The following is a 23,669-nucleotide window of genomic DNA, read 5'->3' as shown; positions in this document are numbered from 1 at the left end:
TGCATTTTGAGGACCAGTTTTTGCTTTTCGAGTTTAGAGTTTCATAAATTGAAAACAAAATAATCCTCGAATAAACCTCTAACAGCCAAGGTTTTGAAATATTCTGCTCTTGCAGTTTGTCATAAATATGATACCGTCCATGTACTGTCAGTTAATATCTGTTGCGTATAGTCAGACACTGTTGAATCAGATGTGAATCAGTGCTATTTAATCCTTACAGTGGTACAGATAGATACAATGATATTTTTGTGATAAAATTACACTTGCTACATTTAGATATTAGTTTATTTGCGACGATAAAGTACAATGATTTATTTCAGAAATCATTTCAGAGAAAAGGCAAGGTTTGGATCAGTGTTTCCCTGATCCCATTGCGATTTATATCCGTTTGGATGCAATGTGTATAATTTTCACTTAATTAACTAATTACACTGCAAGTATCTGTAATTACAATCTTATCACTGATGACCTGTCTGCACCCCTATCCTGCACGATTATATGTGGAAGCATCTGGGGGTCATGTTAAACATGATAAATTTACTGTAGCTTTTCTAAGAGGTTGTTGGTGAATGCAGACAGTCTGCAGCACACTGCAACATTCTGCTGTTGTGCATTTATGTAATCCTGCCTCAGAAAAAATAATATTGTGTGAATGAGAAACTAACCAGAATGCCATGGTAACCAAATTTGTTTAGCTATTTTATCAAATAGATAAAATGCCTCAACATTTTAGTATCTTGGGATGATTTTAGTCTGTAATGGTCCCAATTTAAATCTATTTCAAGTGTTCACTTGGATTCCATCCTTTTTTTTTGATTGATGACAGACTAATAAGAGATATCCCATTCAACTTATAAATTTGCCAAGGGTTGGTACGGGTTGGCTTTATAACCGATCTTCCTTGGTGACGTGTCTGTACTGAGGAGACGATCTGCAGTGACACTGCAATGGCTGAGGGGCGGCTGTTGGCGGCTTGGAATGAGCTCATTCTCCCAGGAGGGAGCAAGGCTGAGAGTGAAACACTGAGAAGCTGCAGCCCGTCTGTGAAATACGTCCTCAGTCTCTCTCTGCTGGCCTGATTCTTTACTTGGGGGTGTGTGTGTGCACATGGTAAGCAGATATCTTGTTTGATTCATTTTAAATTATGCACAGAGGGGTTTTTGATGAATCATTAATAGTCTTCAGTATTTTATTTTATTAGAAAGGCTGAGGGCCTGAATTGAATTCCTGGAGCATCAGGACGGATCATTCTGTTTGGATAATGCTGTCCTGTGTGCATGGCAAAATACCTTTAAATGTGTTTGTAAAAAAAAAACCAACCTGCAGTTTGGGAGGATAAACAGCAATGCATACCGCAAAATTGCACCTCCTCAAATGTTAGAATGCTGCCAAGTACAGCAGTTTGTGCACTGTACTTTGGAATATGCATTTAAGGTTAGTGGTTTCATTTTGCACTAAAGATGTTTCACCTTGCATGCTACAGGCTACGCTATGTATATGATATACTGTGGTGCTTAGTTGTACTAGTGTAGAATAAACTGCAGTGCCTTGAAGGAAAGCCACATAGGAAGTAGGCCAATTTGAAATTAACGTTATCATAGGAAAGAAATAAAACTGGAACATTTATTTTATAAACATGTGACTTGATTGACATTATATTTGACAGTTGCTCTCATTAACGTCTGTTCAATTTCCATATTTCCAATTTATAACTGTCTCTGGGCTTTTTCTTGGTAAAATTTTAAATCTGTTTGAAATGGAAGATCCTCTTTCAATGGAGCTGTAAATTCCATTGAATCGCACTAAACTTACTGTGTTCTTATTGATGTAAAGGCCTTAAGTCTGGTGACTGTTTAATATGCAGACTGCAGCCTTTAGAGGTGGGACGTTAGGAATCTGGTAGATCACTCAAACCGGTCAGTGATCATCAGAATATACTCATGCATCTATTTTCAATGAGGATATTACTAGCACTTTATCTGATGATTGTAATTGACTCAGATATTTATTGCTGCTATTTCATTATACAGGGTACAATTCATATGGTCCTGGGGTACAATGCATATGTGACATGATGCTTTACACTCTGTTGCTCATTAACTCTGTTGAAATCAATGTATTTATTTATTTATTGACAGTAACAGGAAAGTCAGTTTATTTTATGACTGGTGCAGACACATCGAGACGTGCATAAAAATGTGATAGGAGATGCACTCTTTCTCCAAAAAGGAGCACTTTCTGGAATGGTCACATTGACAATCGAACCAAATACTGAACATTTTTCTTCGGTATTTCCCTCCTCACAAACTCACGCATACATTATTAGAAAATCTGACTTTCAGAATGTAAACTTGACAGGGTATTCGAATAAATTTCAATTGTTATAAAATATTACCACAAGCAAATAGCTAATTTATTGAAGAAAAAGGTTGTCCTTTCGTATGGATTATGAAATTCAGTTAGAAGCTCTTTAAATGTTAAGTTTATCAAAGGTGGTAGTTGCCTAACTTGGGCTTAGGGCGGGAGGGAGTTAAAGGTTCTACAAACGTTCTCACGATCTAAAAGGCATTTGTTTTCCATACCAGCATTCAGACTCTAGTGATGAAGAATAGTATTATTGTACCACCACTATTATACTCGTTTGTAACAAGGCCTTTATAGAGATATAATTGTGAGCCTTAAGTTCTTATTAATGTTGTTTAAGGATGTCAAGCAAAACAAATCAAAGCTAACACTTGGTTGACAGTAACATATTGCAGTCGACACATGACCACACAAAATGCGAAGTAAAAATTGATACCTCTGAATACTAGTGTATTATTAAAAATGCTGAACTTCAGGAAAGCTAAGTAGTAGCACCATGGTTGCCTGCACAGTCAGCAGAATATGGCATCTAGTTTGAGGCCTAGGAAGAAGCTAACAAGACATCGAAGAAGCTACAGGTTATATTTGTTGCTTCTGCATTTTCCATGTTACTTCCTCGGGGCATACTTCACTTGTTTCAGAAGTCCTTATTGTAATCCGTGGTAACAATATTGGGATTTATTTAACTTGAAATAATAATAGCTCGGGCAAATAAAGGGAGGGAAATTGCTGTAAATAAAACAATGCCTGGCATAAAATCTGCATTGCTAAATTTCATCCCGGGTTTGCAAATTGGCTTTTCATGGCATCAATTAATTCAATTAGCTTCCTTCTCACATGACTGCTGAAGCATTGCTGGATATCTGTATGCTGTGTGAATTTTAGAACATAGAACTGTACAGCACAGTACAGGCCCTTTGGCCCACGATGTTGCGCCAAACTAGTCTGAAACTAAGATCAAATCAACCTACTCCCAATCATTCTAGTGCACTCCATATGCCTATCCAATAACCGCTTGAACGTTCCTAAAGTGTCCGACTCCACTACCATAGTGGGAGTGCGTTCCACGCCCCAACCACTCTCTGAGTAAAGAATCTACCTCTGACATGCCTCCTATTTCTTCCACCATGAACCATTTCATTATAGTTATGCCCCCTTGTAACAGCTACATCCATCTGAGGAAAATGTCGCTGAACATCCACTCTATCTATCCCTCTCATCATCTTATACACCTCAATTGAATCACCTCTCATCCTCCTTCGCTCCAATGAGAAAAGCCCTAGCTCCCTCAACCTTTCCTCATAAGACATACCGTCCAATCCAGGCAGCATCCTGGTAAATCTCCTTTGCACCCTTTCCAGTGCTTCCACACCCTTCCTATAATGAGGTGACCAGAACTGCACACAATACTCTAAATGTGGTCTAACTAAGGTCTTGTACAGTTGCAGCATAACCTCACGGCTCTTAAACTCAATCCCCCTGTTAATAAATGCTAACGCACTATAGGCTTTCTTCATGGCTCTATCCACTTGGGTGGCAACTTTCAGAGATCTATGGACATGAACTCCAAGATCTCTCTGCTCCTCCACATTCTTCAAAACCCTGACATTAACCCTGTAACCCATATTCAAATTTGTCCTACCAAAATGAATCACCTCACACTTATCAGGGTTAAACTCCATCTGCCACTTTTCAGCCCAGCTCTGCATCCTATCAATGTCTCTTTGCAGCCTGCACCAGCCCTCCACATTATCCAATACTCCACCAATCGTGGTGTCATCAGCAAATTTATTAACCCAACCTTCAACTCCATCATCCAAGTCATTGATAAATATCACAAATAGCAGAGGACCCAGCACTGATCCCTGTGGTACATCGCTGGTGACTGGGCTCCAAGATGAACATTTACCATCTACCACCACCCTCTGTCTTCTATTTGATAGCCAGTTACTGATCCAATCGGCCAAATTTCCCTCTATGCCATGCCTCCTTACTTTCTGCATGAGCCGACCATGGGGCACCTTATCAAACGCCTTACTAAAATCCATGTATACGACATCAACTGCTCTACCTTCATCTATGTACTTAGTTACCTCCTCAAAGAATACAATCAAACTTGTGATGCAAGACTTACCCCTCACAAATCCGTGCTGACTATCCTGGATTAAGCTGTATCTTTCCAAATGATCATAAATCCTATCCCTCAGGACCCTTTCCAATAATTTACCTATGACCGAAGTGAGACTAACCGGCTTATAATTCCCAGGGTTATACCTATTCCCTTTCTTGAACAAGGGGACAACATTCGCCTCTCTCCAGTCTTCTGGCACTATTCCTGTAGACAGTGAGGAGGACGTATCTATCCTCAAGCGTCTCAAAATTTCTAACACGTCTTCCTTCCGAATATCTACCTCCTCCAGCCTACCAGCCTGTATCGCAATATCCTCCTCAACAACATGGCCCCTCTCCTTTGTGAACACTGAAGAAAAGTATTCATTTAGGGCCTCTCCTATATCCTCAGACCCATTCACATGTTCCCACTACTGTCCTTGACCGGCCCGAACTTCACCTTGGTCATTCTTTTATTCCTAACATAAGTGTAAAAAGCCTTGGAGTTTTCCTTGATCCTACCCGCCAAGGATTTCACATGCCCCCTACTAACTCTCCTAAGCCCTTTCTTAAGCTCCTTCCTAACTATCTTGTATCCCTCAAGTGCCCGAACTGAACCTTGTTTTCTCATCCTTACATAAGCCCCCTTCTTCCTCTTGACAAGACATTCAGCCTCTTTTGTAAAACATGGTTTCCTCACTCGACCATTTCCTCCCTGCCTGACATACATATCAAGGACATGCAGTATTTGCTCCTTGAACAAGCTCCACATCTCAATTGTGCCTATCCCTGACAGTTCCTGTTTCCATCTTATTCTTGCCTAATCGCATCGTAATTACCCTTCCTCCAGTTATAAACCCTGCCGTATGTTCCTATCCCTCTCCATTGCTATCGTGAAAATCACCGAATTGTGGTCACTATCTCCAAAGTGCTCTCCCACAACCAAATCTAACACTTGGCCCGGTTCATTACCCAGTACCAAATCCAATGTGGCCCCGCCTCTTGTCGGCCTATCCACATATTGTGTGAGGAAACCCTCCTGCACACACTGGATAAAAACAGCTCCATCCAAACTATTCAAATTAGAGTGGTTCCAATCAATATTTGGAAAGTTAAAGTAACCCATGACAGCTACCCTGTGACTACCGCACCTATCCAAAATCTGCATTACAATCTTTTCCTCCACATCTCTGTTACGGTTTGCGGGCCTATAGAAAACTCCTAACAAAGTGACCGCTCCTTTCCTATTTCTAACTTCAGCCCACACTACCTCAGTAGACAGATCCTCCTCAAACTGCCTTTCTGCAGCCATTATACTCGCCTTGATTAACAATGCTACTCCTCCACCTCTTTTACCACCTTCCCTAATCTTACTGAAACATCTAAACCCCGGAAACTCCAACAACCATTCCTGCCACTGTTCTATCCACGTCTCCGTAATGGCCACAACGTCGTAGTCCCAGGTACCAATCCATGCTTCAAGCTCACCAACCTTATTCCTGATGCTCCTCGCATTGAAGTAGACACACTTCAAACCATCTTCATGTCTGCAGGTCCACTCATGTGACCTTGGTACCTTCCTCAGTACTGCACTACCCTCAACTTCCTGAACTCCAGCAACGCTATCTCCTGGACTACAAATCAGTTTCCCATCCCCTTGCCAAATTAGTTTAAACCCCCCCGAAGAGCTGTAGCAAATTTCCCTCCCAGGATAGTGGTGCCCCTCTGGTTCAGGTGTAACCCGTCCTGTTTGTACAGGTCCCACCTTCCCAAGAATGTGCTCCAATTATCCAAGTAACTGAAACCCTCCCTCCTACACCATCCCTGTAGGCACGTGTTTATCTGCACTCTCTCCTTGTTCCTCACCTCGCTAGCACGTGGCACTGGCAGCAAACCAGAGATGACCACACGGTCTGTCCTGGCTCTCAGCTTCCACCCTAGCTCCCTGAATTCCTGTTTTACATCCCCGTCCCTTTTCCTACCGATGTCGTTGGTACCGATGTGTACCACGACTTGTGGCTGCTCCCCCTCCACTTAAGGATCCTGAAACTAATGCTCTCCTGCTCTCCCCCCTTCCCTTCTGAGCCACAGGGACAGACTCAGTCCCAGAGACCTGGTCACCATGGCTTACCTCTGGTAGGTCTCCCCCCCCCCCCCCCCCCAACAGTATCCAAAATGTTATACTTGTTATTGAGGGAAACAACCGCAGGGGATCCCTGCACTGACCGTTTCTTCCCCCTCCTTTTAAACATCACCCAGCTACCTTCATTCTTAGGAGTAACTACATCCCTATAGATTCTGTCTATAATCGACTCTGCCTCCCGAATGATCCTCAGTTCATCCAGCTCCAGCTCCAATTCCCTAACACGGTCTTTGAGGAGCTGGAAATGGGCGCACTTCCCGCAGGTGAACTCAGCAGGATCATTGACGGTGTCCTTCACCTCGAACATCCTGCAGGAGGAACATTGCACTGCCCTCTCTGCCATCCCTTCCATTTACCCACTTGATAATTACAGAGAGAGAAAAAAAGCTTACCTGATTTTCACACTTCCCGGAGGTTAGAGGTGTTGGAAGGGTGGAGAGAGGAAAAGGAAAGAAATGCTTACCTCACCAACTCACCACACAGTCTTTTTTTTTTGATTAGAGGAGGAGGATGGGTGGGAGACACTACCTGTGTAGTGTCTCGGGTTTAGCCACTGCCTGAAATATATTCATTCCAGAAACTCACCCGACAGCAGCTTTCCACAATTCACTCCCCGCAACAGCCAATCAGCATTGCCGCTCTGCCGCCCTCTGCAGGATACTTGCCTCAACTTGTCCCCGCAGTCTATCCTCACTGAGAGCTCCTAGTCGCAGTGACTGCGCCTGAGGCAAATCACTCCCCGCAACAGCCAATCAGTGTCGCCGCTCTGCTGCCCTCTGCATTAGGTAAAGACTTGGCTGTTGCTTATACAATGATGAAATGAGACTACACTTCCAAATTTAAGCCTCTGAGGTATGGATTTTTGATGGTTATATGCTGCTTTGTTTGATCATCTACATAATGTGATGTTTGAAAACCTGCTCAATTTACCAGCTATAAACAGACATATTATACAGTTCAGAAATGTAATATTTGGAGTGCTTCAACAGAGCAAATTGCATGCTGAATGGAACTGCCTAAGTGTGGCACAGATCCTGTGAAATTTTAAACTTCACTTCATTTCCAGAAGAAACAAATAAGCATTCGTCTCAGCATCCATTTCACTGAATAGCAGTCTGTTGGTGTGCATGTACTGGAATAAATGAGTACAGGTGTTTTTTGTTTCTTGAACTATATTTCAGTTTTGCAAATGTATATAACATGCAATTTAGTGTTATGCGCGGCATCTCTATAGGATAATTAATCTCAGAAAATACATCACTTTTATTAAGATGCTATTGCCTTGTACCAATGCACAAATGTAAGTTTTGCAATATTAGGAATGTTTCAAATGAGAAATACCACCTCATCACTGTTTTAATATGTTACAAAGTGTTATTGTGCCAGTTTGCTGTATCAGACCAAATTATAATGTTTCTCCAAAAGAAGTTCCTCTGGAATGGCCACATTGACAATCTAACCAAATAAATCTGGGTATTTATCTCATGTATTCCATTCCTCACACAAAGAAACATACGAATTAGGAACAGGAGTAGGCCATTTACCCCCTTGAGACTACACCACCATTGAATAATATCATGGCTGATCTGATTGTGCCCTCAACTCCACATTGCATCTACCCCATATAACCTTGTTAGTCAAGAATATATCTACCACTGCCTTAAAAATATTAATTGACCCTACCTCCACTGTTTTGGGGAAAGCTAGTTCCAAAGGAACACCCACCCTCAGATTATTTTAATCTCTGTCTTAAATGGGTAAGTCCTAATTCTATACAATGTCCCTTAGTTCTAGTCTCTCCCATAAGGGGAAGCATCTTTCCAGCATCCTGGCAAGTCATAGAATTTACAATGCAGAAGGAGGCCATTTGATCCATCGAGTCTGCCCGGCCCTGGGAAAGAGCACCCTACTTAAGTCCACGCCTCCAGCCCATCCCCATAACCCAGTAACCCCACTTAACCTTTTGGGCATTAAGGGGCAATTTAGCATAGCCAATGCACCTAACCTGCACACCTTTGGACTGCGGGAGGGAACCGGAGCACCCGGAGGAAACCCAAGCAGACACGAGGAGAAGGTGCAAACTCAACACAGTCACCCGAGACCATAATTGAATCTGCGACCCTGAAGCTGTGAGGCAGCAGTGCTAACCATTGTGCCGCCTTAGAATCTTTTATGTTTCTATAAGATCATCTCTCAATCTTCTAAATTCCAATGGATAGAAGCTCAGCCTGCCCGACCGTTCCTCATTAGATAACACCCACTCCCCCATGCCAGGTATCAGTAGAGTGAACCTTCTCTGAACTGCTTCTCATGCATTTATATAATTTCTCAAAATAAAGCTGTGCACAGTACTCTAGATTTTGTCTCATCAACAGCCTGTACAGCAGTAGCAAAACATCCCTACTTTATACTCCATTCTTCTTGCAATAAATGACAACATTACATTAGTAAATCTGAATTTCAGGATGTAACCTCGAAAGGGTATCTCCAATAAATTTAAATTGTTGTGAAGTGTCACGACAAGGAAATAGCCAACTTACTTAAAGAAAAAGCCCCCGAAGTCATGGTGGCTTCAGCATAAAGTAACCAACACTAGTTCACTCTTGTAGAACTAACAATGGGGCAAAACGTGCCAGGATACTTTGTAGTTGGAACTCAGACTCAAACAGGATGGAAATTAAGAGAAGGGGAAAATGGCATAAAGAGATCAGTTTTAAAGAAGATTTTCAAGATGGGAAAGAAAATATGAAATAAGAAAGGAGTGTTTTGGGAAGCGAGTGCCAAATTGGGAGGCTGAAGGTGGCTGAAGACTCTGCCACTGTTGACATAAAAACAGGAGGGCTGAACTGACATTGGACCAGAATTGAAGTTGGAAAATATTGCAGAAGTGTAAGGGTTTGTACATGAGGACAATGGTTTTAAAGTCAATGCACTGAGGGATGGGGAACCAATGAGATCAGCATAATGAGTTGGACTAGTGCAGGTTAGAGTGCGGGTGACTGAATTCTGAATGAGTTAGAGTTTATGTTGGTGGAAGCTTAGGAGACTTCTGAGGAAGGTATTGGAAAATCTAATATTTGAAGTCAAAAGAGAAAATGCTGGAAAATCTCAGCAGGTCTGGCAGCATCTATAAGGAGAGAAAAGAGCTAATGGTTCGAGTCCAGGTGACCCGTTGTCAAATCTGAAAGACATAGAAAGTTGGACATATTTACACTCTAGGGTGAGGGAATGAAAGATGAGTCAGAGCCACAGAAACCAAGGAAAAAGAGTGCTAATGGCAGTCCCCAGAGAGAATAAAAGATGTGAAAGGCCAAACAGCAGAGAAACTAATATCAGAGGGTAAGCTGTGACAGATGTAGATGTGGGGGAAGGGGGGGGGGGGGTGCGGATGGGACATGGGTGGAGAGAGGTAAAATGAGAAAAAGGTTGGATGGGGGAAGCAAAGGAGAGAAAAGGTAAGGAAAGGGGGAAAAAATATATATAAAGAAAGACAAGAAATAAATAAAAGGTAAAAGACAGTTAAGATGAAATGGAATGAAAACAAAGGGGTGAAAGTGGGGTAGAGCTAATCAACTGAAGTTGTTGAATTCGATGTTGAGACCGGAAGGCTGTATGTGGCGTGCCTAACCGGAAGATGAGATGTTGTTCCTCCAGTTTTCGTTGAGTATCACTGGAACATTGCAGCAGGCCAAGGACAGACATGTGGGCATGGGAGCAGGGTCTTGTGTTAAAATGGCAAGCAACGGGAAGGTCAGGGTCCTGAATGCACACAGACCGAAGATGCTCAGCAAAGCGATCACCCAGTCTGTGTTTGGTCTCTCCGATTTAGAGGAGGTCACATTGGGAGTAGCGAATGCAATAGACCAAATTGAAACAGGTGCAAGTGAAACGTTGCTTAACCTGGAATGAGTGTTTTGGGCCTGGGATGTTAAGCATGGAAGAGTTAAAGGGGCAGGTGTTACACCTTCTGCGATTGCATGGGAATGTGCCATGGGTGATGGGAGAGTTGTTGGATATGGTGGAGGAGTGGACTAGATTATCCTGGTCTCTGCAGAATGCTGACAGAAGGAGTGAAGGAAAAATGTGTTTGGTGGTGGCATCACGCCGGAGTTGGCGAAAATGGCGGAGGATTATGCTTTGCATACAAGGCTGGTGGGGTGAAATCTGAGAACGAGGGGGACTCTATCCTTGTCCTTGGAGGGAGGGGAGAGGGTGAGGGTAGTGGCATAGGAGATGGACCGCACACTGTTGAGGGCCCTGTCAACAACTGTAGGTGGGAAATCACAGTTGAGGAAGAACAAAAGCATTTTTGAAGCACCACTTTGGAAAGTGGCATCATCGGAACAAATGCGACGGAGGCAAAGGAGCTGAAAAAAAGGAATGGAGTCCTTACAGGGTGTAGGGTTCGAAGTGATGGGTTTGAAGCTCAACTCAGGTCGAGACATGTCACTAAGTGTTTTACATCATCAGGTTGTTGTGTTTGAGCAGGCATCTGGGAAGGGGGATATGATCAAGGCCTAAGGCATGACATTTTCTTGTAGGGTCAAACAGGACACTTCTGGATTTTATAATGTAAGCTTCAAAAGTTTGAGTTTTATCCATGACTTGTTATTGGTCAGGCAATTGTAAGAGCAGAGGGACAGTTGTTGAATGAAGAACATGGATGAGAAATAGAAAACAGCAAAGATAGAAACAGGAAAGACTGGAGATGATTGTGTGAGCATGGGAGGCGATGTTTTGTGGAAACATTGGATGTGTTGGGGCATGTAAGAACGGAATGGTGTATGTATTGCCACAAAGATGGATAATAGAACTGAGGTGGTGGAGAAAGTGCTGTGACCAATGGTGTCAAAACCCACAGAAGGCTTGAGGATGATAAGAAGAGACACGGTGCTATAATTACAATCATATAAAATGTTTTGGTAACTTCGAGCAGGAAGGTAGTGATTAATTAAATAGGAGGGTGGTGTATCTGAGGTTATCAAGCTGTTGACAATGTTAGCAAGCATTTGGCCAAGGAAATGTAGTTGTGTGGTCTTGAGTTGAATAATGTTACGGACACCTGGTCAATTCTCAACAGTGATTAAGAGGCTGGACCAGATGCCATAACTTTTTTAAGTTTTAAGACTTAAGATCAATTTGTTCCATGAGTGATAATGTAAAATATAGGCCTTGTTTATTTTTTAAACAAACTTTATTAAAACAAAAGAAAATAAAACAATATTTAAACTTTTACTTTAGTTCTAACACTAACAGATTACATGCAAGTTCTTAACCTTAACACATTAATTCCCATTAAAAAATACATCTAATAAACATGCAGCTCTCATTCCACTTCCATAGACAAACATTGTATTTACGAGCAATTCTGTGCTATGAGTCAAGTTAGTTTTGAATCCTTTTTAAAAGTCTGTATCTGGAACGGCTTCCTTCATGACCTCTTTGGGTGACTTCCACAGCGATCTGCCGTAACTGTTCAAAAAAAGCATTTCTCCCTCTCTCTCTAAGCTCCGCCCAGCCCCTCAAACAATGGTTCGCCCCTGAGGTGGCCAATTTTGGATCTCTTATCGTTATCTTGGCTTGCCTACTCCCATTTACACAAAAGAACAGAGATATGCCATTTATACGCAACTAACCTCCCATCGACAGACATAAGGTAATCAGACTCTGTAATGGGCTGAAGGCTGGCCAAACAAGGTTGTCTCGAATACAATGGATCTTGAGTGGAACATCCTGTTTGAACCGGGGCATCCTGGGTATTCCCACTGGCAAGGTTAAGTCTGAATGGGACAAGGCAAGTCAGGCTGTGGGCATATCCCCTAACTCTGCTGCTAGCAGTCCTTTCCTTCAGTCTGTTTAACCCCTAAATTGTCTGCTACATCTTGGACCCCATTTCTGGACCCAAGTTCCTCATATCCCCCTATCATGACAATAGGAAGAGTTGAGAGGCTAGGTGGTAGGTTACATAAAGAGGTTGAAACTACTGAGGATTGGGGTGCAAATAAGCTGTCAGGTATAATGTAGTCTTAACTAGCATAGCGGCAATCTACGGATGGCCTATAAGGTCTCAGGGAGGCTGTGAGACGATGTCAGGGTGGAGAGGGCAATGGAGATTACTCTGTGGAAGTGGATAGCATCAGATGGCAGTTTCTTTTCTATTTTCTTTCTATATATTATTTTTAAAATAAAGTTAGAGTACCAATTATTTTTTTCCAATTAAGGGGCAATTTAGCGTGGCCAATCCACCTACCCTGCATATCTTTGGGTTGTGGGGCTGAGACCCACCAAGACACGGGGAGAATGCGCTACTCCATACGGACTGACCCGGAGCTGGGATCAAACCCGGGTCCTCAGTGGTCATGCAAATTGAGGGATCCTATTATACTATTAAAATGACTTTTTGATATCTCTTAAATATTCTGATATAATTTACACCCAATGTCCATTTTTTTATTCCTTTCTAAAGGTCTGGACTGCTTGCTTTGTGGCTTCAGGTTAATTGGTTCTCCCAACTCTGTCAGTTCCAGCAGTCTGGCATTTGCTTTACTCATTGGCACCAAGGCCAACACTGCTAGGGTGGCGACCTGGTGCACGGTGTCGGCAGCATGAGTGGAGGTGTCCAAGGTTTTGGCTCAGTCAGTGAAAGCCATGGCTGAGTGCCTCGACAGTGTATCCCAGTCAATGGGGGATGTGACCCAGTACCATGCGGACCTTGAAGCATTGAGGGGCATGTCTCAGTCTCAGGTGGGCATTGTTGAGGCAGCCAGAGCATGTCCCAGTCGCTAGGTAAAATCCCCCAGTCCCATGTGGGCATAGCTGAGGTGCTGCGGGACATGACCCAGTCTCAGGTGGGCATAGCCGAGGCACTGCAGAGCATGTCGCGGTCGCTGGGGGATGTGTCCCAACCGCAGGTGGGCATCGCCAGGATGCTTCAGAACATGTCCCAGTCACTGAGGTGCATCGTCCAGGGCGTCAACACTATGCTGCAGACATTTGGGAACTGCCAGGGCTGGCAGAGCCAGGTGATGCATGGGCAGCCGGGGTTCAATCTAGCTGCTCCTCCGTCCTGAGGTGAACCCCAGGCACTGACCGGGAAGAGGAGGGTTCAACCCAAAACCACCCTACGGAGTGGTGATGGCAGCCACCGCCGGCATGTGCTGCTGGCAAATGTGCCGGGGTCCTCTGCCCCGCGAGGATGCCTGCCAGGAGCATCGAAGGCGATGGGATGCAGTCGGCAGCAGGCTGCCTCCACCTATGATGTGCATCCCTGGGGCAAACATTGACACAAAGGTAGAGCATGGAAGGCTAAGCAGGTCGCGGATCATTGAGAGAGCATTGCTGAGCAGAACGGTTGGGCAGGGGGATTGGGGTGCGTTCTGTGGGGTGGAGGGATGGGGGAGGGTCTAGGAGGGTTGGGGAAGGGGGTGCGCCACAATTGGGAGATTGGGGCAGTTGGGGACATGAGCTAATTAATAAAAAGCATTGACCCCGACCAATATGACACCTCTGGCACTTTCTTCAGCAATGTAAATCGAGCACCAATCTCTTGCCTCAGCTTCCCAGGCATGGAGGTCCAGGATGCCTCTTACCCCACCACCCCAGCACCGCACACTGCCCCTCCCTCAACCCTCACCCAGGCACACCACATGCAGGTGATGGTTGTGAGCGAGCACTCAGCAGAAAGACAGGGGTCAGACTATGGCATGGAATGAGGAGCACTGGTGCTTAGCTCGTAGCGGGTTATCAACACCCCCCTGCACCCAACAGTGACCTGCTTACACTGGCGTCACAGTCCCATCACCCTGGAGTGATGATGCACTGACCTTTGGAGGGTGGGTAATGGTGGGGGGAGGGGGTGTGAAGGGGTGGGTGAAGGGTGGGGAATGGTAGGAGGGGAGGCTGAGGGATGAGGGTTGGGGAGGGGAGGAGTGATGGACAAGGTCACGCCCTATGTGAAGCGGGCTTGCCAGAACCTTACCACTGCCACCTGTCCTGCAGGACCTCCCCGGGCTCATCCTCCAGCCCCTCCTTGTCCGGCGCATCCTCGTCCTCCTGCTCGGAGGTGGACACATGTTCCTCCCCCCCACCATGTCATCCCACTGCTGTGCCAGGTTGTGAAGGACACAGCAGACCATCACAAAGCAGTGACCTTCTGGAGGGATATACTGCATCTTGAAGAGTCTAATGCGCTGCTTGATGGCAGCCTAGGTGGTTGCGAGGGCCTCACTGTATCGGGTCTCCGTATCGGTCATCCGCCTCCGTATTGGCATGGTAGCCAGATCCTCAGCAGGTACTCCTTAATTCCCCAAGAGCCAACCAGCTATCCATGGATCGTCCTCGAAGAGGCCGGGGATGTACGACTGCCCCATGATGTAGCTGTCGTGCTCACTCCCTGGGAAGCGTGCACACACATGCATGACCTTCATGTGGTGGTCGCACATGAGCTGGATGTTCAGGGACTAGAACCCCTTCCTGTCGATGTAGGACCCTCCCAGATAGCCCAGTGAGTGCAAGGCGACATGTGTGTCATCCATCACCGCCTGGACCTGGGACATCCTTTCAATGGTGAAGAAACCAGCTGCCTGGGCATTCTGTTGGGCTTCGTCTATGTCATAGTTTATGTAGTCCGGTGCCCGGGCAAACAGGGCATCCGTGCGTCATGGATGCACTTGTGGGTTGTAGCTTGTGAGATGCCACACAAGTCCCCTTTTGGTTATGTTTAGCGGGGTTTTTCTCGGAGCATGCAGCACTGAGAACGCTTTTTAATGGGACTTTGCCATTTTTTTGGCCTCGGTGAAGAACACCCTGCCAATGCCACACTTACCTAATTTCCTGCACTGACAAACTCAACTCGCCAGTGCAGGAAACCTATTCGCAAATCAGGACACCATTTCTAAATGTCGCCCATAGAACTGGAACACCCGTCAACTGCTCCCTCCCAGTCACCTCGGATGTGGACCTCTAGCCTCCCACCCAGAGAAATGGAACATCCCCCAACACAGAACCCCCTGCATCTCCACCACAGAATTCCCCCCCAGCTATATGGCTCCCTGACACACTCCGGGAAGTTCTATGGCATAGTGCCAGGGAGCTGCAATACCATAAGACAATGCCAAGGTATTGACCAGGAATGAACCTCTCCCCCCAGGGGGCAGTACCTACCTGTCCGCCTCCGGCAGGTTCTGTTGTGCATATCATGACGAATCTGTCGTGATTCACATCGGGGTGAATGGACATTCTATTGTGGGGAGACAATCAGGTGTAATTGTCTAAAATGCACATTCAATTAGATGCAAATTGGGATCCTCCCGACTTTTAAAATTGGGATTTAGTTATGTCATGGGGGAAGTGGGGTGGGGGGGACAATCGTGTGGGAAAATCCTGTCGGTGTAAAAGCTGTTTTGGGTCTCCCGCTTCATTCTCCTCCCCCTCTGCCATTTCCGCTGCACGAAAGATTCAAAAGCCCTCTCCCATACTTTCGATCCCAGATAAATTTATTGATGTCTTTTCCCCTAAATCTGTCAACATTCCTGAACTTCAGCTCAGCTTAAATCTGGCCGTGAAACTCAGCATTCTGCTCAATCCAGAGCAAAGTTTGTTTCCACCCATTCTTCTATCACCAAGTATCTCCTGCATCTCCTAAACACTACTGAAATATTTCCCCCTCTCTACGGTATATTTGTTCAATTTCATTGACATTTAATACAGAGTAGTTTTCTGCACAAAGGGAGTTGCATTCCACTGCCAAGGCCTCTGCCAATCGTTCTGCTATTTCAGCCCCAACCCACCCCCTCACAGTTAAGGAGGAGCATTTCAGCCAGGTTAACCCGCCTGATTGTTACACAGTGACCCTTGCTGGAAGTGCATCTGTCTGGATGTCATTTGAAAACAGATTGGACACGGTCGCAGTGCACTCCACAGTCAATTGTTCTGCCAACGTTCAACTTAGTGGAGCTACTGGAGGATAATCAGTACCATAACCTGAAGCAAGGATTAAATGCTTTCTGGAGAGGAAGAGGGAGAGAAATGAACAGATTCCATCTATCATCTGTACTTTGATTTAATACTAATATCTTGAAACTCTTGCTTTGTATTTTCTTTAATTTTAAGTCACAGTAGGTGGTCTTGTACTTATTGTTAGGAAGTCTCAATAGTCCCTTAATTTGACTTATTAAACAATTAATAATGGTTAAGATTGCCTTGTGGGTGGAATGATCCTGTAAGTATAGTGGTTAGTATCCCCGCCTGTCATGCGGGAGATAGAGGTTCAATTACCCGAAGGGAAGATTAGTTCTATAGGAGGCACGGTGACCCAGTGGTTAGCATTGTTGCCTCATAATGCCATGGACCCGGGTTCAATTCCAACTGTGGATGACTGTGTCGGGTTTGCACATTCCCCCAGTGTCTGCGTGGATTTCTTCCGGGTGCTCCGGTTTCCTCCCACAATAAAAAGTTGTGCAGGTTATTCGGATTGGCCATGATAAAATTGCCCCTCGGTATCCGGGAATGTGCAGATTAGGTGGGTTGGCCACGATCAATACGTGGGGTTGCGGGGACAGTGTGGGCGAGTGGGCCTGGGTAGGATGCTCTTTCGGAGGTTCGGTGCAGACTCGATAGGTCGAATGGCCTCCTTCTTCACTGTGGGGATTTTATGATTCTATAAAGTATGACTGAATTGTGATAAACACAGCCAGATTTTCGTGGTGAGTTGCATTTAAATATTATAAGTGGATATAGGCCACATTATTACTTGATTATTTTTATTATCCCACATGCTCTTCCTGAAAGGCAGATTCAATTGTAACTCATTTCGAGTGGCAAATCTCCAGGATTGTCCCAGGGAAATAAAGGTTATAGGTGTTAACATTGTGGGCACCCTAATTGTGGTGCAATCCCCCCACACACACTGGGGCAACACTCACCACCCCACAAACACCAGGGCAACATCCCTCCACACACCAAAGGAAAAATCCCCCAATGGGACTCTCCAGAGGTCCTGCCCTGGCACTGCCACCCTGGCACTGGTTGGCTGGTTTGCAGGGCAGTGCTAGGGCACTGACCGGGCATATCTTTACCCTATTGGAAACGTTGTGACATCATGTTCTGCGAGGGGGAAATTCCTTCCCGGGGGGAACATAAAGTGGGAAGCTCTTCAACTACATTAAAATTTATTTAAATGAGGTTCCTGCTTTCTGGCGAGAATCTCGTTTTTCGACTCTCTCCAAATTTTGGGCCCGTGTCGCTGTTTACATCAGGTATCCCAATAAATCTGTCAAATGGGAATGAAATGAGGCAACATTTCGGTCTAACCGAGATGTCCTCCATGGCCCCCATCTGCAGTAACCACCAGCCGTGCTTGATTCATAGAATCATAGAATTTACAGTGCAGGCCATTAGGCCCATCGAGTCTGCACCGGCTCTTGGAAAGAGCACCCTTCCTAAGCCCACACCTCCACCCTATCCCCATAACCCAGTAACCCCACCCAACACCAAGGGCAATTTTGGACACTAAGGGCAATTTATCATGGCCAATCCACCTAACCTGTACATCTTTGGACTGTGGGAGGAAACCGGAGCACCCGGAGGAAACCCACGCACACACGGGGAGAACGTGCAGACTCCGCACAGACAGTGACCCAAGCCGGGAATCGAACCTGGGATCCTGGAGCTGTGAAGCAATTGTGCTAACCACCATGCTACCGTGCCACCATTAAAAAATTGAGACAGGACAGGGGGAGACGTTAGCAGTTAGGGACCTTTACATAGGGGACAGACTCGCAAACTTGGACGATCTGACGGAGGATCTGGACCTGCCAACAGGACAGGAGCTCAGGCTCCTCCAAATTAAAAATGTTCTCCGCAAGGAGACGGCAAAGTACCCCAGGGCCCTGAGAGACACTCTACTAGAGGAACTAATCAACACAGACAGTAAGGAGGGGGGTAGCTGTGGGAAGATATATGGACGGTTGCTGGACAGGGCAAGACTACCACTGGACGAGACTAGATGGAAATGGGAGGACAAATTGGGACGGAAGTGGGTTGGGGACTCTGGAGTGAAGCACTAAGTAGTGCCAACTCCACCTCCTCCTGCGCAAGGCTAAGCCTCATGCAGTTCAAAGTGGTGCACAGAGCAAACTGACTAGAACCCGAATGAGCTGGTTCCTCACGGAGTGGAGGACAAATGTGAACTGTGCCAGGGACGCCCGGCCAACCACGCCCACATATTCTGGGCCTGCCCCAGACTTGTCGGGTTCTGGACAGCGTTCTTCGAGGAGATGTCCCGGGTTGTTGGCGTGAGGGTGTAGCTGTCCCTGGGAGTGGCAGTCTTCAGGGTATCAGACCACCCAGATCTTCATATGGGGAAGAGGGTCAATGCCCTGGTTTTTTCATCCCTAATCGCACGCCGAAGAATCCTGCTTGGCTGGCGATCAGCAGCACCACCCAAGGCTGCAGACTGGCTGGCAGACCCAGCGGAATTTCTCCATCTGGAGAAGATCAAGTACACCAGTGTTTTTCAAACTTTTTTTCCGTGGACCTATTTTTACCAACCGGCCAAACTTCGGGACCAAACCCGGCGGACCTTCGCGGACCACGCCGGCCGACCTTTGTGACCCATGCCGGCTGACCTTTGTTGCCCACGCCAGCCGATCTGTGTGACCCACCGTTTTCTCTTACCTTGTTTGTTGCTGACAAAAATGGAGGAAATGGTTTTGGGTCCCTTTGGTCCCAATGATCCATTTGTCCCTTTGGCCCCTTTGGCTCTCCGAGCTTGAAAAAAAATGGCTGCGACCATATAAAACAAAATGTGGCCGCACTGCGCATGCATGCCCGAACATCGGTGAACATCGGTGCACGTGCGCATAGTTTTGCGCATGTGCACCGATGATCGGGCACGCAACCGCAGTGCAGCCAAATTTTTTAAATCTGGTCCTGGCCATTTTGAAGGCCGCTCGCAGCCGGCATTATTAAAAGCCGGCTGTTGGGGCTGTTGCACGCGGATTTGTGCAATCGGGAGCGCCGCGACGGACGGCTCCGCGACTCTCCCGACACCCGCCCACGGGTCGCGCCCCTGAGTTTGACAATGCCTGAAGTACACCATCCGAGGGTCAGGCGAGGGCTTCCACAAAGCATGGGGGACCATTCATCAACCTGTTCCAAGACCTGTTCGAGGCCATTAGCGGATAGGAAGAGAGGGGGGGAGGGGGAAGAGAGGGAGAAAGACAAGGGAAGGCACGCACAAGAGAAGGGGGTAGAGGGGAGGAAAGGGAACCCATTGGAAGCACAAAACAAGACACGGGACAAGGGGAGGAAGGGAAGGGCCACGCAGCACCCCCCCAACAATAAAAACTAAAAGCCCCAGCAGAAAGACGCAAACACAATACGAGGTGGGTAGGGCAGACGCCAATACTAAGAGGGGAACTAAACTACCAATGAGGGGAGGGGGAGGGAGGGGGAGGGAGGGGGGACCTTATGTAAAAGCCATTGTAAATAAGACACAAACTTGTTTGTAAATACCAGATACACATGAGCTGTTACTCTGTAAAACCTGGAAAACACCAATAAAAATATTTCTTAAAAATATGTCTTAAATGATGTACAATTGTTTGAATCATAATATCACCCATATTTCTGTCCATCCGCTAGCACCAGGGCTGACTGCATCTTTGATATTTAAAGTCATGCTCACTATGTCTATTCTTTTTATAGTTGATAATAGTCAATAATAGCCTAGTCGTGGGATTTCAGGGTGCAGTAATGTAACAGCATTATAATTAGATGCCTGCATATGTCTGCAAAGTAACTCAGCTGTTAAAATGATAGTTTTAGGTCAGAATATCAAACCTTAAACCTATTGAAGAATGGTGATTTGCAAAAGATCCACAACAGAATTTAAAAAAAATACTTACAATGCTGAGCGCTGAGTGGGTTTAGCCCGAGTTTGGAAAGATCCCAGTTACATGTCAGTGAGAAATGGAGAAAAATTATAGTGTGTCCTTGTGTAATAATCTTACTTATCACAGAATAAGCATTGCACTTGATTTGATGTTTGCTGCATAGTCTGGTCAAAGTACATTAAATTTAACTGCTGCATCATCACAAAGTCACATTAATTACAATGCAAAAGGATGTGCTTTGGCCCATTGTCTCCATGCTGGTACCAATTATTCAGCTGTAACCATTTACCCAAAGCCAGTTTAATTGCTTTTCCCCTTTCAAATACTCCTCCAATTATGTCTTAACTTATGCTCCAGTCTTTGTGTCAGCAGCCGCCTGCAGTGAAATGTTCCAGCCTTTTAAGTGTGGCTGTATAGCACCCATTCTTTAGGTTATAGAAAACCTATAAGCTCCTAATATGGTTGAGAAGAAACACGTGCATATTTCCAGCTGGAAGTGCATCATCCGCTATCCTGACAAGGGAACAAAAATAGGCTGGTTTTAGTTCTTTTGGCTTATGCAAATAAGGGACAACACCTGTTTGAGGCATAATCTCAATTTTGGTTTGCACTGGGGCATCTGATGCTTGTGCCAACCATGCTCAGTGAAACCAGACCGTCGGACTGCCTGCAACCAACATGTGGTGAATATGGAGCCTGGAGGAGCAGGAGTGCTGATCTAAATGCTAGCTTTAAAGAATTCTGTCCGGTGCCCCTGCCTTTTTCCTGGAAGTGCCCTCTTTCCGATCTCTTTGCTCCACACTCTCTTCAATTCTTGTCCCCTGAGATTCCTGGACCCAAGTCCAGACCTGGCCTCCAGGCATCAATCCTGGACAGGCTAGGAAGTGGCAGCTGATGCCAGTAACTCTTAAAGGGAAATGTGCTGAACCGTGCAGGGTATCCATTGCAAATGTGCTCACACTTGTCCAATAACGTTATCTGACAAGGCATCTTAATGGCATTTTAGTTCCAGATATGTTGCAACCCGACAGAAAGACAATGCTTCATAAGTTCACCTACTTCTCAAGCTTGTGGGTGTACCCATGTTAAGCAGGGCAATCTGTATTGTTGCCATTGAAATCCATTTGCACTGTTGCCCAGGAAAAATGAGAAACAGCAAACGTCATGCATCCTATTCACTTATAGACATATTCATATTCGATGGTTGCAACTCTGCAATGTTGAGTTGCAAGCAAATTCTTTCATGTTTCTTTCAAATATGTCCCTGTTCTGATTGCTTATGTGAAACAGTCACATATAAATGGTGGCAACATATACAAGCAGGATATTGTATTTGCATATTTATTGGCCATTAAACTTGGTACAGCAAGCTAATTAATAATCATTGTGTCATGTGAGAGTACCTTTAAGAAATGGATGTTTAAGCAATGTATCTTTAAGAAATGGAGCTGATCATATTACTGAAGTGATGTCAGAGGCTGGGGGGAGCTGAGCTCACTTCTGCTTTTGGTTTCAGTTTGAGAAGGCAGCTGGGAGGGTCTGTGTGTTTTGCTGTGAGCTGCAGGAAGAAACACAGAGCTGGTCTGTTGATGTCTGCAAATCCAAAGACTATAAATATATTGAATGTAACCTCATATGTCTGTTTTGAAAGATTGAAGTCTTTTGGATGTTTAAAGGAACAGTTTGAAGGATTATTTAGTGTTGTAGTCTTTTGGAGTAATCTTTGAAGTAATGGGTGTTAAGATATTCAATGTTTGCTTTTAAAAGGTTAACTTGAGTTCATAGAATAAACATTGTTTTGTTTTAAAAACCATTTGTCCATAATTGCTGTATCACACCTGGAGACTACGCCGTGTGCTTCCCACACCACAATCTATTAAAAGTTGTGGGTTGGTTGAACTCCATTAAACACTTTGGGGTTCTGTAAATCTGGACCCAATTGTAAATTGGACCCAGAACAATTGGGGGCTCGAGGGGGATAAAAGTCTATTTAGTGGATTGGTTTAGTGAACTTAAAGACAGTGAGGGGTGAGCATATTGTGGTTGCTTTTCAGGTGTGGTATTTTAGTTTAAGTGGGGACTGTGTTGTGGACAATGGCTCTTTCAGAGGCTCTGAAGTTTTGGGGGGTGGAGACGGTCACATGCAGTACCTTACGGACAGAGACTAAAAGCAGGCTGTTAGATTTGGCAAAAACATTGCAGTTAACATTACCTGACAAAATGTGAAAAGATGAGGTAATTATGGCGGTGGCTAAGCATTTAAAGTTGCCTGAGATAGTCTGACTCATTGGAAATGGCAAAAATTCAGTTGCAAATTAAACAAATGGAACATGAGAAAGAATTATAGCAGCTTGAATATGAAAGAGGTAGAGAGGAAAAAGAAAAGGAGAGAGAAGAAATTAGAAAAGAAAGAATAGCCCTAGCAGAACAAAAAGAAAGAGAAAGGGAGATACAGATCAGAGAAAAAGATAAAGAGAGAGAATTTGAACTTCAGAAAATGGTCTTGAAAATGAAAATCGCTTATTGTCACAAGTAGGCTTCAAATGAAGTTACTGTGAAAAGCCCCTAGTCACCACATTCCGGCGCCTGTTCGGGGAGGCTGGTACAGGAATTGAACCGTGCTGCTGGCCTGCCTTGGTCTGCTTTAAAAGCCAGCGATTTAGCCCAGTGTGCTAAACCAGCCCCATGACAGTCAGTTAAAATTGGCAGATGTAAAGGGAAACGTACAGTTGGATGATAGTGATGAGGATAGTGAGAACGAGCATCAAAGTGGAAGGCTTGGTGGGGATCTATTTAAATATGTCCAAGCATTGCCAGTTTTGATGAGAAGGAAGTGGAAGCCTTTTTCATTTCATTTGAGAAGGTAGCTAAACAAATGAAATGGCCACAGGACATGTGGATATTACTGATTCAAACAAAACTGGTAGGTAGAGCTAGTGAAGTGTTTGCTTCACTACCGGAGGCGGTGTCTGGGACGTATGAGGAGGTGAAAAAATTCATCTTAGGTGCATATGAACTAGTGTCTGAAGCCTACAGCCAAAGGTTTAGAAATTTATGTAAATAATTTGGTCAAACATACATGGAGTTTGAAAGGCTGAAACAGAGTAATTTTGATAGGTGGATAAGGGCTTTGAAAATAGACCAAACGTATAAAGCTC

General features: G+C 45.1%; 1 protein-coding gene across 1 annotated transcript in view; it reads left to right on the top strand.

Moving 5' to 3' along the window:
* The first annotated feature begins 1,000 nt into the window (after positions 1–1,000).
* jakmip3 (Janus kinase and microtubule interacting protein 3) overlaps positions 1,001–23,669 on the top strand; it is a 569,034-nt gene continuing 546,365 nt past the window's right edge. The window contains exon 1 of the mRNA XM_072479157.1: positions 1,001–1,110. The gene's annotated coding sequence lies outside the window, so the exon portion shown is untranslated. The remainder of the gene's footprint in view (positions 1,111–23,669) is intronic.

The sequence above is a fragment of the Scyliorhinus torazame genome, chromosome 16, assembly GCF_047496885.1.
Source record: "Scyliorhinus torazame isolate Kashiwa2021f chromosome 16, sScyTor2.1, whole genome shotgun sequence".
NCBI classification, from domain to species: domain Eukaryota; kingdom Metazoa; phylum Chordata; class Chondrichthyes; order Carcharhiniformes; family Scyliorhinidae; genus Scyliorhinus; species Scyliorhinus torazame.
The sequence above is the reverse complement of the archived record's forward strand: the minus strand, read 5'-3'. Positions and strand labels throughout refer to the sequence as shown.